Here is a 17419-nt window from a genome sequence, read left to right as displayed (position 1 = left end):
GAGGAGGGGCCGGGGAAGGCGGAGGCGGGGCCGGGGGAAGGCGTAGCCGGGGGATGGCGGAGGCGTAGCCGGAGGAAGGCGGAGGCGGGCCCGGGGGAAGGCGGAGGAGGGGCCGGGGAAGGCGGAGGCGGGGAATGGCGGAGGCGGGCCCGGGGGAAGGCGGAGGAGGGGCCGGGGAAGGCGGAGGCGGGGCCGGGGGAAGGCGGGCCCTGAGGGAGGTTGGGCCGGGGAAAGGAGGAGGCCGGGGGAAGGCGAGGCGGAGCCAGGGGAAGGCGGGCCCGGGCCGAGGCGGAGGCCGCTGTGCCGCGCTGTGGCCGCGAGGTGGGGCTGTAGGTAAAGCAGCGCCCCTGAGGACGCCTCTATTAAGTCAGTCTTAACCTAATGAGCCTAAATCGCACTAGAAACGTGGATATTGATCCCCCTTCGCAACTAGAAATGATAGAATTATTGAATCGTAGACTTGTTTCTGTTGGAAAGGACCTTAAAGATCAGCTCATTCCAACTGCCCTGTTGGGTAGGGGTGCCCTCCACTAGACCAGGTAAATAAATCTGTAAGGAAAAATGGTTACAGTGGCCACAGCTGAATAGTTACTGTTTTTTCAGCAATGGTGCTGAATACTGCCTCATTTTCTAGAAGAAATGTATGTTTTAACGATTTTTAGTTGGAGCTTTGGCATGGAAGGCATTGAACTGTCAGACACACAGGATCAGTCACTGTTACAGAGTTTTAGATTCTATCGCTCCCTAATGGGGTCAGTGATTCGTCTCATACCCTGGCAAGTGGCATGGCTTTGTTGAAGCAGCCATGTACAAATCAAACATACAGCCTTACCACCGTGCCTGCCCAGCCTTGATGATCTCTCCTTTCAGGTGTCAGTGCACAAAAGATTGTTTAAGGCCAGCTGGATGGAGCTCTGAGCAACCTGGTCTAGTGGAAGGTGTCCCTGCCCTGGCCAGGGGCATTGTAACACATGATCTTTAAGGTCAAACCATTCTATGATTCTATGATTTAATTTAACTGCTTTCAATTCAACTTAACACTTGCCTTAATCAGGGTAGATCTTTCTGGCAGCTAATAACACTTTCCAGAACAATAATGGAAATAGAGGCAGTTAAGAATCAGGTTAGATTCTCCCAAATGCCCTTAAAGATTCAAAGGAACTTTTTGTCTCCAAATAGCATGTGTTTTCTTGCCATGTTGTAAATTACAGTCTTAAGATGAATCCTTGCTTCAGTGTTAAATTCACAGAGATGAATCCTGTATCACCAAGGCTCATATGCATGGAGTCCCAGAAGGGAAGGAAATCAACTCTGAAGTGGAGCTCACTGCGCTCAGGTATAGATGGTGGCAGGAGAGAGAGGGAAACAGCCAAATAATAGTTGGCATTTCATTTTAATTTCCCCTCTGTGAGGACACTCTTCATGGACTGAGCTTTCTAGGGTCTGTTTTTCAAACAGGGAATCCAGTTCTGGAAAATGTTTATGTCTAGCAAAGGCAGGAGTCTCCGAGGTTCTCAACAGCAGCCAAAGGCTGCAGCATGGGAATCAGGGAATAAGATTGAGGAAGGCAGCCAGCTCCTCCAACTGGAAACTTTCCCTAATAAACCATTGCTTTTCTGACCAGAGTATTAAAAACCAGAAATCTTTTGGTGATGTTAAATAAGTATAGATTAACCTTTGCCTTAACCCACACAGACTGGAATTATACCTGTGCATGGCTTACCTATTTAAAAAGAGAACCCTGTTGAATTGCAGGAAGCTGTACAGCAGTCAGCTCCATAGGAGTGCACGAGTTAACACAGACACAGAGCCTTGTCCTGCCAGATGTGGCACCAGCTTCCCTTTGGCACTGCTTACTCCATGCTTTGGTGTTTGCTGCCAGGAATGTGTCTACTCCTAGGAAGTGCTGAGGCCTTCCTAAAACGTTTTCAGAGTGAGGACTGAACCTTTCAGAGCCTGTGTGTTGTTACAGAGCGTTGATCACTTAAACTTCAGACAATGGATAAAGGAAATCTCTGTCAGGCTTCCTGGCTTCAAGTGACCTCTGTTAGCTCTCCCAGAGGGGTGATTGCTTGGCCCCTTGACAGATGAAGCACATATAAGCATTTGGCTATGATGCTCTTTGTGATTTTGCTGTAAACAGCAGTATTTGTGGCCACAGCTTACCTGGAATATGATAGGGAAAATGTGAATTGGTTTTGAGAAATGATGGACAAAATTGTTCTTCAATTGTGTCATGTAGGACTTGGCTGAACTATAAGTGAAGAATTGCTCTCCAACCCCCCACAAGTTTTTGTTGATTCTGTTTAGGATCTAGAAATCAAGTTGGATTGTAATAGGTTTCAGAACTATTGCTAGCTTTAGTGAACAAAACCTGTTACATCTAGATGTCAAAATGGTTGGTAAGTGACCAGCACAGTTCTCTTCTCTTTATTAACAATTACACTTGCACACAACCACATTTTCTCTTCATTTAAATCTCTGCACCAAAAAGTGCTCTTCTCCTGTTGAGATTTATCATGAAAGAGACAATTTATAACACTACATCTATCAAAGACAGCACATCATCAACTCTTATGTTGGTTATTTGCCTGGTCATATCGGTGGCCACACATCTAAAACGTATCCTTTGATCCCCACACTTTGTAAGGAAAGCAATTATGCAAGGCTGTTGTTCATCATTTGCAGGATGTGTATAATGCACCATAAATTAGTTCTGAGGTGAAAAAGAGACTTGAATCATAAGCTTTTTTTTTTTATTAAGCTATACTTCTTTCAAACCTAAGAATCAAATATTGCATCTTCATTTCAGTAAAAAAACATCTTGTGCATCCTCAATTGTATGTGCTGCATCACGCCTCAAATTGCAGATATATTTATAAAGAATTATATTCACGTGTTAATTTTAGCTTGAAGACAGGTATGCTGATATATTATTCTGCAAAGAATTAGCTGGCTTGCTGTTGCTTCTTTCTCTTAAACATCATGCAGAAGGGATGGATGTTCTTAGCATAACTCAGCAAGTAGGTGTAGGTATTACTGTGAATGACCATCTCAGTCAGAAAATTGTGTAGGGTAAAACAAGTTTGCACAAAAACCTCAAAATTGCCCATTGGAAAAGTAAAATAGCAGCCTCAGCAGTTATTGTACTCTAACATATTTGCTGTCATTGCATAGTCACAGTAGCCTGTTTGGAATAATGCACAATTTTATTAAAACATGTTAATAAGAAAAGCACACTTCATTTTAATTCACTCAGAATTTCTTGAAATGTGACCATGTTTATTTTCCCCACTGCTCATCCAATATTTCTTTTTATTTACCCAGCAATTATCATCTCCCCAGTATCAATCACACCTAACCAATATCCTGCTGTCACAAAAGATCTTGAGCTGTAGCTGTGTCTTGGACATGTTCTCTGTGATGCAGGTTGGGATTTGTCTAATGACAGCACTCTGACAGCACTTCTAAATATCTGTGGCTGTATTATATCCTGATGTGCAACATCTGTGTGCTGCACAGCCATGTGCAATTGGCAGCTCTTGCTTTGCATTGAATAAAGAGCATTTATGGCAATGTCAGTGCTTAGGGGAAACCATGACTCACTGGATTATATCCAGCATTGTGGACAAAAACTCCTCTTGCACCTTCTAGGTGGCATTGCTCCCACCACTGGGATGCTGCAGTGGGAACTCATGAGCTGCAGGGTTTGGGTAACTAGCACTGTTTGTCACACTTTCAGCTGACTGCTGTAGATTGTATTGAATTTCAAGCTGTAAATGAGAGGAAATCCTATAGCAGTCTTGTGGACTCTTTCAGTATTCAGGAATATAGATTGTTTTACCTTTGAAGTGGAATATGTTTATTCTGTAAGAAACAAACCAAGCTTGTTCTCATATAACAAGTCTCTCCTTCACCTCCCAAAGTAGCACTGCACTGAGCTAAGACTTATCCAACCCTGCTAAACACTTTTTTTGTTGCTTGCATGGACGTGGTAATATTCCCTCAACTGGGCTTGCTGGGCTATTTCTGTGCTCTGTGACATTTATTTAGCATTTTTTATACTTTTTTTTAATAATTCCATGTAGAATAGCAGGTAGATTATTTGAGAAATAGATATCAATGTTTAAATAACTGGCTTGGTACACTTTTATTAATTTTGCACAGAGTACTGAAACTGCTTGAATTGCAGAAGAGCAGGGGAATAGTAGTTTTTAACATGTCATCTTATGAAACAGTGCTGCAATATGTGCTGTTTTGCATGCTTTATATTTCCAATATGTGTTTTCATTGTTTAATCTGCTGTAGCTCTGCAGCCTCTGGCCTGGACACGTTATTGCCCATATGTGGGGTTGCAGACCTGTAGGGATATTAAAAGAAACGGCAGAGAATATTTTGCTCAGCAGAAAATACTCTGGCTTTTTGATAGATGTAGCAGATACGCAAATTTTTACAACAACCTATTTACCCAGAAGTAAAAATGCTCAAATTAATGCCATCAGGGAGATTTTTAATAAAATGGAAGGAGAATTCTGACTTCTGAAGCTTCCAGCACTTGGCTTAGTGGAGTTCCTTGTTGCTTGTTGCCTTGGCCTCCCTCTTGTGATCTTGGAGGAACTTGGGGAGCATGAATTGGGAGTTCCAAGTTTGTGTCTGGGTCACGGGAATCAGAGGAGACTGTAATCCAGACACGGCTGTTTTCAGTTATATGAAAGGAGTCGAGGCAAACTGCTGCTCTCAATGATGTGCTGAAGCACAGGAAAGTCTCAGCCTTTCATGCCAAAGAAGGTGAAAGGGAGTTGTTTATTATAATCCATTTCCTCTTCAGCTTCCACTCTAGGGCTTAAAAGCCTCTGTGAGTATTCAGTGAAGGAAAGTGATCTCTGCTCTTGCCTTCTAATCTTCAGGAATGCCTCTCCCCACCTGAGCTGCCTGCCCTTCTTTTTCAGAGGCTTCTCTGAGGTCACCATATGGTTTCTCTCTGTATTCTTAACTCATACTCTTTTGAGATTTGAAGCAATTAATAATGGCATTATCTTCAAGGTTTGGGATATCTCACAGGTGAATCCACTGAGACAGGAACCATGCCAAGCTGTTTTAGCTCACTGATCCTGTTTTTGTGGTAATGTAGATTTTTGTTTATGCTGTTTGATTTACTCAGTCATTATGGCAGAACACCCTCACATGCAGTCTTTGGAAGCTCTAGAGATCTTGATTTTTATATTGCCTTCTTTCCAAGGTTTGAAATACCAAGAACCACAGTCCTGCACAGAGTGTGCATTAATGGACAGGTGTCACATCAGACGTCTGTGCAGCTTTTTACTTTGGGCCAGAGGAACTGTGGACTCACAGAGTGGGCATCATGTAAGGGAAGAAGGAACAGGCAGACACATCTGCTGAGACCAGGTTGGTGCCTGTTTGCATTTCTCCAGTCACTTCTAAAATTGGTGGCTACCCAAGCAAATAAACTTTGCTATTGTTTCTGCTGGTTTCTCTCTGGTGACTCAGCTGATATAGCTGCAGGTTCAGAAATGAGAGAAACAGGGATAGTGGCACAGCCCCACTGTGCCAGTACTTAACACATTCTTATATTCCCTGTGACCAGTTCAATGCTGCTAAAGCCATCTTGCTAAACATTTCAGAGAATATTTTTATGAACAGTTTAAGCCAGTGTAAGACCATAATACTGTTATGGTCTCCTCTCTTGCTCACTACTCTTCTGCTCTGCCCAGTGCTGACATTCACGAGGTCAGTGGGGAGCTGAACCAGATCCCCAGGGTAGCTGACTTTTGGTTTCTTTGCAGAGTTGATTTTCAGCCAGATGATCAGGCTGAGGATACTCATTGCATGTCTTCCTGGTTTTAAGCTTGGCACCAAGGGGAGGTCATGGCCATGGGCAAGAGCAGGGTTGGTTCATTCAGGCTCTAGTTTCAGATTAGTTTGCACCAGTTGTGAGGCTACACCATGGGCCATGAAAGTCAATAACTGTAGCACTCTAGTGCTGGTTCAGTGCCAAGTCTGGAGTGTTCAGGTCTGTGAACCACCCAGCTAAGAGTATTGTCTCTGTGCCACTTGTCTGTCTTCTGCAGATGTAGAACCTGAGACAGAAGGTGAAAACTCCATTCACACGCTTTCATTTGCTGACATGGGAGGAAAGTTTTAAAACTCCTATTTAGTTACTGGTATAAGCGGGATATATAATTAGGACTTTGGTGGGAGACAACTGAGCCAAATAAGAGCACAGGAACTCACATTGTCATGGGACACCATTGAGACCTTATTTGACACACATTTAAAATATTTTTCAAAGAGGTTTCTTTAAAGGAAAAGGGTTTAACAAAATTGCTGCTTTGCTGAGAGGCAGCACAACTGGATCAAATTAAATAAAACCTGAGTTTTAAAAGCATCTTGTGATTTGAGATACTGCAGAGAGCCTCTTTAAAAGGTATCTGAGACTAAGCATCCATCAACTGAGGAAATCCCTAGCACTAGGGGCTTTAGAAAAATCTACTCTTTCATATTTTAACTATTACTCCATACAGCTGGAAATCTAATGTAAACAGGGCCTAAGCAACTTGGCCAAAGTAATTTAGGAAATCAGAACTGCTGACTGCTAGTCCTAGCTCAGGTTTCTAGCCCCATGCCCAGAATGCTAATGTTTAGCTTTATTGGTTTGTTTTTCCATGATTCTCTGCTGTGAGGTGCAGTGGGGGAAGAGTAGAGCAGTGATAACTGTTAAGATAACATCTCTGCCCTGTTTCTTAGGAAGGACCTGTTTTCTTGCTGAAGCTTAGGGAGACAAGTATAGATTACATGACAACATATTGCTGTGTGAAAAGTAATTTTTGGCTCTGTCTTACTTTAAAAACCACTGCACATGGGAGGTTAAGGAGGGCGTGAATAACCTCATTTCTTGATGGAGGAGTGACACAGATGCAGCAGGTTGGATGGCAGAATGGCTCTGTTATTCGTGATGCGTTGCTGCAACATCTCCATGCCACAGGCACAGGGCAGCACCTCATTCTGTCAGAGCTCTGCAGACACTGAGGGGAGATGCCAGTCACTGACCTGAAGATCAGTCCTTCTCTTGGATTCTGAGAACAAGACAGTTGCATACAGGAAGACAGGGCAGTGCAAGGTGGCAATTATTGGTGAGCAAAATAAGCAGCTCTCATGGTTGCAACCTCCCTGGCAGCAAAGAAAATATAGAAAGAGAATTGAAATTTGAATTTGAAAGAGATACTTTGTGTAGCTTTCTGAATACTTAGGGAAGAGCTGTGTCTGGAAGACATAAGCAAGTAAGAAAAAGGGTTAGGTAACTTTTCAGACAAAACCAGGTTGGGTTTTTTTGTTTTTAATTTGGTTACCTCTCAAAGGAGCTGTTTTAGAACCCTGACTGCAAGTCTTGTGGGGTTAATATTAACATTTTAGTTTGGACCAGGAATGAACTTGGAAGCAAATCTTGTGATTGCCCTCACTTAGTGCACTTCAGTTTACACTGCAGACAGAGCACTGCTCACTGAATCCTTCTTGAGAGAAACTAAATCAGAAATATCTTCCATCTGCCAGTGAGGGGGGTCAGATGTACAGAACCAGACAAAAGAAAATCTAAAATCATTAACACCCCCATAAAATATATTTAGCATGGAGTCAAGGTCCTCAAAAACAATTGTTTTACTATACAGATCCACTTTTATTCGTGGTATTATTTGCTAGTGTTAGACATAAAGTACCTTGTTTCTTTGATATTTTTTGTTGAAAGGAATATAGCTTTTTGGTAGACTTTCAAGTGCTCTTTGCATATATTTCTTAAACATGTTGGTATCTGATCATCTGTAATGCCTCAGTGGCATTTGCTTAGGTAGCATTATATGCTGTTGAGCATTTGCAGTGAAATTGCACCAATTTCAGATCAAAGTTTCTGGATTCACAGTAAGCATCTTGTAAGCTAAAATTATGTACTAAAGGTAAATCTCAAATGCCTTCTCAGCATTTTGGCAGTGGCACATATGGAAACACACAGTTAAAGATACTGAAGGTCAGAAATTATGTCTCAGGGGATTTTGACTTGAAATGTGAGAGTTTTAAAAAATATGTTACAGGTTTTAACAGAACATTTGGAAACACTTTTCCCTCTTTCCCATGTGTGGCCATGGAGTCATTCATCAGTCTCTTCTCTCCACTTACTTGGCTCAGCAGTGGAAATATCTAGGGGCAGTATACTGTTGATCTTATATGTGTTTTATTAAGGCCTAGCATGCTTTCAGATCCCACAGAAGGGTTCAGAAGAGAAATATTCTGGTAATGTGGAACACAAGAAATTGATGTGGGGTGAAATGTGGAAACACTCCCCAGTCTCCATACACTTAGAGAAGGGGAAGGGAAGAATTTACCACAGGTTGTTAAGGGGCAATGTAGCACATTCTCACAATCAGCCACAGGGAAAAGGAGGGCCCCAGGGAAGTGAAACCTGGTTCTTCCCTCAGACTTTTCCTTGGACTGGTACAGCTACCCACAGCCTCTCCTGCAGTGAGGCATTTGTGTCTCTTAAGGCTTAAGTATGTAGGAGATGGTGGTCAGAGAGTGTGGACACAGAAGAATCCCAGTTTCATTGGGACTGAACTGCTACAAGAATTAAGGATAATAAATTTCTCCCCCTTTCAGCACAAATCCCAGGTACATTTATTTAACAAGGCTTTTGTAATACAATACAGATAAGTAGCAACATGGGCATTTAGTAGCAAGGGGGAATAAAAGGTAATGACAAAACTGACAGCACAGAACCCACCTCCTAAGAAGGGATAATAGAATACTAAACTCCATGTTACAAAAGTCAGGTAACACTTGTAATTCATTCTTAAGACTCAAAAGTGCCATGAAGACAATAGAGCTATTTTAATATAATAGAATCCTTGAAATGCATTGTATTTAAGTAGCATTTTTCTAAGTAACTGATAATGGCATTTATGTGTTGTTCACATAACAATGCAAAATCAGGTCTGTGTAAAGATCTGAGTGGGGTAAGACAGTATGTAATAACATGCCATAATGCCTGTTTTTTTTCAGACATCAGCTTGCCCTTCGTTTTTCTGGGATAACAGCAGCTTAACAGGAAGCCTGAAGAAGTGCCAAAGTAGCTACTGTCTCAGAGGAAAGTGAGAAATCAGCTGTTGCCACTGAAATCTCACAAATGTTGGGCAACAGAGCTGGTTTGGGAGTTGGTGCCATACAGGAGGTCAAAGTTTTATTCAGGATTCTCATTTATTTGTGTTTAGAATGCAGCAGGACCTTGATAATGTCTACTAAGTGATCTTACAGCATAAAACACAGACTACCAATGGGTCTTTGACCCTTTCTGCTAACAGGATCATGTTCAGTTCAGAAACTCTTACTAGCATAGAGATCTTCTGTTAAAAGAGGACAAAAAACAAACCTTTTTTAGCATAGGTGTTGCTGCCAAGCAAACAGAAAAGCAAAATAAGAAACTCCATGAAAATTAATGAATATACTGCATAGCAACTAACACTTGGCTTATTGCATAGAGTAATGCTGAAATAGGCAGAGGGCTTACAGCATTCTGCAAACTGATTTTCTCATGGGTAAGTGAGGGCTAGAAGCACCATATATCTGTGCCATGTCTAACTAAGTTTTACACTAGCAAGTGCTGTGGAGTTCTGTGCAAGTGGGCTATTGGCTATATTTCTAGACTTTTTTGATGGCAGGAAATATCTGCGTTTGTGTGCATGTGCACATTGCTCTCCAATAAAATTGTCATTTTCTCCCCAAAACAAAGCAGATATGGAAAGAACAAGCAAAGGAATGTGAAAAAAACACAACTCTCATAACTAAAACATTCTGTTTCTTGTGATGTCCTGTTTGTTTGCTGAAGGGTGAACTGTGAGAGAATTTCTGGGCCATTTTGCTCTACACAGCTGTATGATAATAGCATCTGCACTGACCACACCAATTCAGGATATTGATTTGGAAGTTACAGAGTCACCAGAGCCAGCTCTTTCTTTGCATAAGCAACCATGCTATATACTCCATCCAAACTTGTCCAATTTCACTTTCAAAACCATTAACAGAGTTTGACTTGCTGTATATATATTGGAGAATTCCATTTGCCCACAATTTCCCAAACCAGAAATTTCTCAAGGAAGTGTTGTGAGAACAGAATGAGAATTTCTCATCCATTCAGCTGAAGACAAGAGCATGTCCCCAGCAAAGTATTACATAACTGGAGATACATAGTCCTAATAGGTTGCTAGTGCAACAAAAGACAGCACAAGACCATAGCTGAGTAGAAGAGGATTTTAATTTACAATTCCCTAAGTAAGTAGATTTTACCCACTCACTCTGTCATGCCCACATACTTACAAGCACTAAGACATGTGCATGCCTGACCAGTTTTGCCAGGATCACCTGTATGCCATGGAAGGCAGCAGCAAATAGCTTTCAGGTCCTCACTACATCTCTTGGGTTCCTCTTTATGGGTGACAACAAATGGGTCTGGACAGGTCTCTCTAGGCGCTAACTGTTACTATGGGACAATATTTTCACTGAACAATCTTGTTTATTTTATCCTCCATAAATATTCAATAAGATTGCTGTCTGTTCTGTTTGCCTCTCCATTTTACATACCTTATGGTCTGTCTCAATACTGAGATAACAGGGAGAGGAATGGCTCTTCCACTGTGCTGCAGCTTTGCTGCTTTGCTCTGTTGTTCTTCCAGTGCTGTTGTGGATTTCCACCCAGACCAATTCCGGTATTTCTGTTACCCAGCTTTATGCACTGTAATGGCAAAAAAAGCTTTTCCACCTTTTGCTGTTAAGAAACTTGCAATACATCTGAGCATACTTGGCTGAGGATCCGAGGCTATGGCCCCAGAAAACTTTGAGCAGCATGCCAGATTTGTTCTCAAGTGCATTACCTCAAGGGACATCATTTGAGTGTAACTAATTATCACTCTGCAGTGAAGTCAACTGAACATCTTTTTACATGCCTGGATACCTGCCTTTGACCCCAGGCTACTACTCCTGTTTTCTAACCAGTATTCCTCCTAATATCCCAAAGAAAATGGTGAGTGGGTGTCTCACAGCTTATATAAAAATGCAAAGCTTATATGAAGAAATTAAACTTTTTATTGTAAAAAGTGAAACTCCCCCTCCCCCCAAACCAAGCATTCAAATTCAGTTCTTTCAGAATAACAGGTCGCTCAGGGTACAGAAACATTTTAATGATGACTAATGTAAGCCTTGCAAATACATATTTCAAGCTGTTTCTTCTTGCTGCATACATTCAGGGGTACAGATGTGCTGTGTCAGGTCAGCTGCAGAATAAAATGGAACCTTTCATACATTTTTCCAAGGTCTCCATTTTTAGTGCATGTGAAAAAATTTTGATAAAGACCTTTTAAAATCTATATTTCATTTATTTTCTCCTAAGATTAGGCACACTAGGGTTTGACACTTTTTCAGTTATTACTCGTTATTGACTTTTTCAAACTGGCATTCATTGTCTCTGAAAATAAAGAGTATTCAGTTCAAATTGCAATAAATTTTAGTCACAAGACAGGAATTGCCAATATAAGAGATTTACCTCTGAAAGATAACCTGATGGAAAATGTTTTTTCATCTGGAATATGGGATTTGTTATCCTGGCTTGAATCAGTCTAGTGGAGCTCTGTCTCAGCAAATGCATCTGGCCAAATAATGAGGACTGTGGAGCCAAAGGGAGTAGTTTTTCTTTTATGATTCTTAGAAAGGTTTGGTTTATTTGAGTAGATTTATCTAAGTGGCTTGCAAGCAATTAGGAGTCACTAAAATTACACAGCACTTAGAAAATGTTTGTGCAGTAACTAACTTGATGATCAGTTGCAGAGTTTAACTTTGCATTTATTCCCTTTGGTTTTGCAGAATTGTAGCTCAGGTCTTGGAAACACATTCAGTGAAGAAATAGCTGCAAAAATATAAATTGTTATTGACCAACTCTTTGTTGTTCTCCTGCCAGAGGTGAACACAGCCACATTTTCAATGTCCTCCCTTTTGGAATCAGTAGAGCAAAATGATCCTTTAGCCACTTTACTGTGAAATCTAGTAGTTTAGTAACAGAACCCAAATTACTGCGAGAGGCAGTTGATCCTGAGCTGCTAGATTTCATATGATATTGGCTTAGAATCACATAAATATTAATTGTAAGAGATTTGGAAAATGTAACCAGGTCTGGGCAGTGAGGAGAGTAAGGATTGGCAGCCTCTTAAATCACTGCAACTGCTTCTAAAATGAAAAACCACACAAGCCTTGGAATTCTAATCTGCCATCCCAGTAATTTCTGTACCACAGCTTTTTGTCATCCTTTACAAACCCCTTGGAAATGGTGATAAGGATGTTCAGAATAGAGATGATGCTCACTTACATCAGTTCCAGAAGTATGGCCATTAGTCACTCAGGAGACAATTTTTACTGAAAAGTTTCTCTTTTCCACCATATGAAAAAGGAGATATTGATTTTTGCCTTGAAATGCAGTTTTCAAAATACTGAATTAGAAATTCTGCATGAAGAATGAAAGGCTAGAAGTTCACTGATTCTAAAATTTAACAGGTGTTATGTTTTTGTTCTTAAATTGTCAGTTGTCCTCAATGAGAGGTAAAAGAATGTGTAAAGTTCTCACTAGAATTTTGTAAATTGTAATAGCTAGCATGCTAGGACTATGAAACATCTTCACAGAAATGCAGCTAGGAGCAAAAAGAGTACCAGACTAAAGAAGCTTGGAGGCTCAGTGAAAAAATGAGGTGCTCTGTTTCCCATTCAGCATTGTTTATGCACAGCATAAAAGCCACAGAAAACTGAGGAGGAAAACTCTGAAAAGACCAGCAGTTATCTTCCACTGTATTTTTAGCATGGGATCATAGCCAGACGGCATCACTCAGCAGCCTCCCATGGTGTTCCTTGGTTCAGCCAGACAATCTGAAAGCCCAAGGAATGACTTTGCACTTGTGCTTGTACCAAGCAAGCTGCAGGAGGCTTTCCATCCTTGCTTAGCACAGTCAGTGGTACTAAGAGCTGTATTTGTCAACAGCTTTGTATTGCTCTCAGTATCATGCCAGTTATCCTTGCTCCTGAGGTTTCTGCTGGCAGCACCGTCCGTGCTAATGCTGCTAACAGCACTGCAGCTGAATCACTGAGAACAGTATTCTTCACAGTGCACCAAACTCAGGCTGACTCAAAATAGCAGTGATGCACTGTCATCAAAAAGTACCTGCAAGTAGAAGAGCTCTCATTAAAGCTGGTCAAAACCTTCCCAGTGGGATCAGCTCTGCTTCTTGTATCTAGCTGGGGTAGACAGTACCTTTATCTTTCTAATACAGTAGTTTTGTCAGAGGGCTGCAGTTATTTGCAGTGTTCACAAGTACACACAGTTGAGGGTGAAAATGTGAAAAAAAACATTAGTGGGAGATTTTTAGTGATGCTATACTCAGGGTATTCACCTTTCCTTCACCAGCTGTGAGATCATGGTCAGGTCACAGATCTCATGGCATCTCTTCCCAAAGGCAAAGACAGAGGTATGACCTAAGTAGATGTACTGAAAGTAGCTTGAACTAGCTAAAGAGACAATAGGAGATGATACACATAGGTCAATAAAGGCCCCAAAGCCCATTTAAAAATTCAGGTAAACATTCGGTGTGCTGGCCACCCTGAGATGCTGCAGCATCTTTCTCCAAACCACCTGCCCATAAGTTCACTCTGGAGTGTCTCTGCAGGCTGCAGTCACACACTGATTGCAGTATGGACACATCCTCAGTACTTCTAGTGGTCAAGCTCTCTACATAGGGGTGACTGGAAATCAGAAAGTATTTCTTAACATGGATTTTACATCCTCTGCCCAGGGCACTCTACTGACACAAGATTATTCTCAAATATGTGTGGAATAACAGTGCTTTGTTCTGCATTAGTACATTCAACTTTTCTAGTGAGTAATACACTAACATGAACAAACATTCCTAATTCTGTAGTAGTAGTTGTGGACACATGGAATCCCTCTGCAGAACTAGCCTGTAAATTCTCTCTCTGTTTTACTCCAGTCTCGTTTGCAGGTTTCCTGGTTGGAAGGCGGTAGTTCACTGTTATTTCTAGAGCAGCTCCCCAAAACATTTTAAATATGATATGGCTTGATATGGCTTCCTCCACATGTCTCTCTCTTGAGACACTCAGACTGAAGGCCTGTCCCTCTTCTGCTGGTAATTCAGTATCTTTGCTGTAAGCCCTGTCCTAGCTTTTCTGTCTGTGCAATTTATTAAATGCAATGTTTAGTAGCTGATTAAGACATCTGCCTGCTCCCTCACACCTGCCAACAGCAACATTTACATGCTGTGTGAGTTTAGGGGCTTGCTTGAAAGCTGAGAAGTTACTGGATCTGAGCAGGCAGGTATTTTGGAGGAGAGTTGCAAGCTCTAGCCTTGCTTCAGACCCCTGCAGCCTTCTCCACCAACAGAGAAAGACTCCATGCTTCCATCCACATCCAGAGCCAGATTGGCACTCCTGCTCTGCAGCAATTAACCAAAGTGGCATCTCTTATGATGCTGCCAGTGAGACAGCACAAGGATGCTAAGTGCCTGCAGCTTATCCTCTGCCTCACGTGTGCGTGTGGGGGGAAGAATGCCAAGGACCTGGCTAGATCCTAACAAAACTGTGCTCCAGCAGGTGCTTGCAACCCACAGATAAGGTGCAGAACCACCCCAGGACACTGGCCCTGCTGAGCCAGCTCTGGGGGGAACCTCAGGCACCCCTCAGGAGCACTTAGGAGGGTGTCCAGCACCACCTCATGCTAAAAAATGGATAAAACGCTTTGTATGCTGCAATATGCAATTTTAGCCATACGTGTAAATAGGCATAATCTGCTCTTTTTCACTGGCCACAAGCATTTGTAATCTATAAACCTGCTGAATTTTTTTTTTACTTTGCATTATTTTCCAGAGTGCTGAACTCAAATGATTTTTATATTGAAATTATTTAAAGGTTAAAAAATAAACAAAAAGTTAAAAAAATTATACTAACAATAAATTCCACCTTGCTGTCAATCATCATTCTCTGGGGTCTCAAATGGAAACAACATTGCCTTCCACTCCAGACCCTCTCGCTGCCCTTGACAGGAGGCAATTTTATTTAATGAAGACACCCATACTTCAGTATAAAGGTGTCAAGTGAATTATTCATGAGCTGCTTTGTCTCCAAAGCATTCCGGCTGCTTCATCTCATTGTAAAATTGTAAAAGAAAATTAAAGTTTTTTTGTGAAAGTGCAGCTGTTGCTTTGAAAAGCATCTGTTTACCAACTATTACTGGGAGGCAGAAACATCCTCAGCTTTTGCTGTTAAGTAGCACAAGTAAAAGACCAACAGAATTGGGCAAACAGATGACACTGGAGAGAAATGAGCACAACTGATAACATCAGCACTGTGAGGAAATCAATACTCAGATATTTTATGTGCTTCATGTTCAGTAATGTAATGAATATCTTGAGCAGTATTGAAAAAAGGGGAGAAGCTGAGCTTTTTCTTCCCCTCTGTATTCCCTTTTCTCTTAACATATGACTGTTCCTTACCGTGAGGAATTTTGTTACAGACCAGCCCTGTCATTAGTGCAGTATGTTGATAGGGATCTTTACTCCTGAGGAAACCAATACAGTCAGCAGGGCCATAGGTATACACAACAGTCTGCATTTCATCTGATTTCAGAGCTGAGATCCACATGGGCTCATCCAATTACAGAGTAGAATTCCTTTCAGCAGCCATGGGCCTTACTCCTTGCCTCATTGGCTACATAGTTACTTAAATTTCCACAGATGCATAAAAGTGTTGCAAAAGAAAAGATCATTTTTTTCTTGTGATATTTTAGTACTGTGGAAGTAGAAGCAAGCTGTATTATGAAATATGGCTAAAAATTCACCATACCCTTAGAAGTCAGACCAGACTGCATATATCTGTGCCTGTGAATATTTGTACAGAGTAAGGCACATGTACCACATTGCAGATAATCTGGTAAATGCCATCACTATTTAGCAAGTATGGGAGAAAATTAAGTAACTTATTTTACCTTTTACTTTTCAGCCTCTGTGCCCATAAAAGGCTAAAAATAACATTGTGTAGGCTTCTTGTTTGTGGTATTTCCTAATTATGGGGCACTTTATTTCTTAAACTCAATTTTTTTTTTTTTTTGTAAGATATTTTATCTAGAACAATCCTAATACAATGACATCTATCATCAGATATAATTTTCAGTTATCATACCAAAGTAGCATTTAAAAATGTGATCATAATCTTAAAGGTTTGAACATAAAGATAAGAAAATATATATTCATTTAAAAATTACTCTCTTCAGTGTGGAAGTAGATTTCAATTACTCTTAATTAATTCTGGTTCTGCTGAGATTGGTATCTGGTTTAATATAGCTGCCTTGCCAAGTGCATGCTACTTTCTTCCTCCTGAGCATGAAGATTTTTCTCAGTATTCATTTAGCAGATAATATAGGGTTTGGCTAACAGCTGCTGTGGCAGCTACAATGCTTTCTCTCCCTGTAGCATGGAAAGCTGAATTTCACAGATGATCCAGAGAAGCTACAAGCAAGTGCTTTTGGAATTTAAGCAATACACATCTGGCCAGGACAGAACTTCAAGAAAGGCAAGAGGGATCAACAAGCTGATTCTTTGCCATCAGTAACCACTAAACTGCAGAAAGCAAGAAAAAAAAAAAAAAAAACACTGGAAGTTCTACTAAGGAATTAGAAAATATTTCAATAATGGTATGAGATTGCCATGCACTGACTTGAGTGACTGCTGCAAATAAAACGTAATGCTGACATCATCAAGCCTTCAGAAGAGAAGCACAGCAAATGTAGCAAAGGTAGGAGCAGTACCACATTTTTCTGACTCTCACTGAGATACACTCCTCAGTCACAAGACTAATTTCTCTTTCTTGCACACACCTTTCTTTACCATGATGAGATTCAATATCTCATCTCTGTACTGAATAATAATATGTCAGCTGTCAACTGCCTGGAATTTTTACACTGAAAAAATGATGTATGACAAAGCAAATAGTACTCTAACAATATTTAGTCTTTGCCAATCAAATACTGGCAGTATGAACACATGTAACTAAAAATATAAGATTTTTATAATAGCTGACATGGTATTGGCTCAATAGCACAAAAAGTGTGTATGCACAGACTAGCCTTTATTTCAGGCCAGATTCTATTCCTATTTTAAATTGTGGCTTTAGATGCCTCAATATCAAATCTATGAAAGACTTTATATATATTGCAAAGAACAGAAGCCATTCCTTTTCTCACATTGCTGGAAATTAAGAATACCTTCAGTGAAGTTGGTCCAGAGCTAAGAAGCAAGCTGGCAGTACCCTGTGAAGA

General features: G+C 40.9%; 1 long non-coding RNA gene across 3 annotated transcripts; it reads left to right on the top strand.

The window, feature by feature from the left end:
* Window positions 1-238: 238 nt before the first annotated feature.
* On the top strand, window positions 239-16794 carry LOC141728146 (uncharacterized). 3 transcript variants are annotated; one of them, XR_012578912.1, is made up of 4 exons: window positions 239-1336; window positions 5240-5406; window positions 9067-14237; window positions 16575-16794. It is a non-coding gene; the product is annotated as an uncharacterized LOC141728146 (long non-coding RNA). The 3 variants fall into 3 exon arrangements; XR_012578911.1 differs by having other exon boundaries at window positions 245-539; window positions 1236-1336; window positions 9067-16794; XR_012578910.1 differs by having other exon boundaries at window positions 250-1336; window positions 9067-16794.
* The last annotated feature ends 625 nt before the right edge of the window (window positions 16795-17419 follow it).

This window comes from Zonotrichia albicollis, chromosome 2 (genome assembly GCF_047830755.1).
Source record: "Zonotrichia albicollis isolate bZonAlb1 chromosome 2, bZonAlb1.hap1, whole genome shotgun sequence".
Lineage (NCBI taxonomy): Eukaryota > Metazoa > Chordata > Aves > Passeriformes > Passerellidae > Zonotrichia > Zonotrichia albicollis.
Note: the sequence above shows the minus strand (reverse complement) of the source record. Positions and strands in the feature narration are given on the sequence as shown.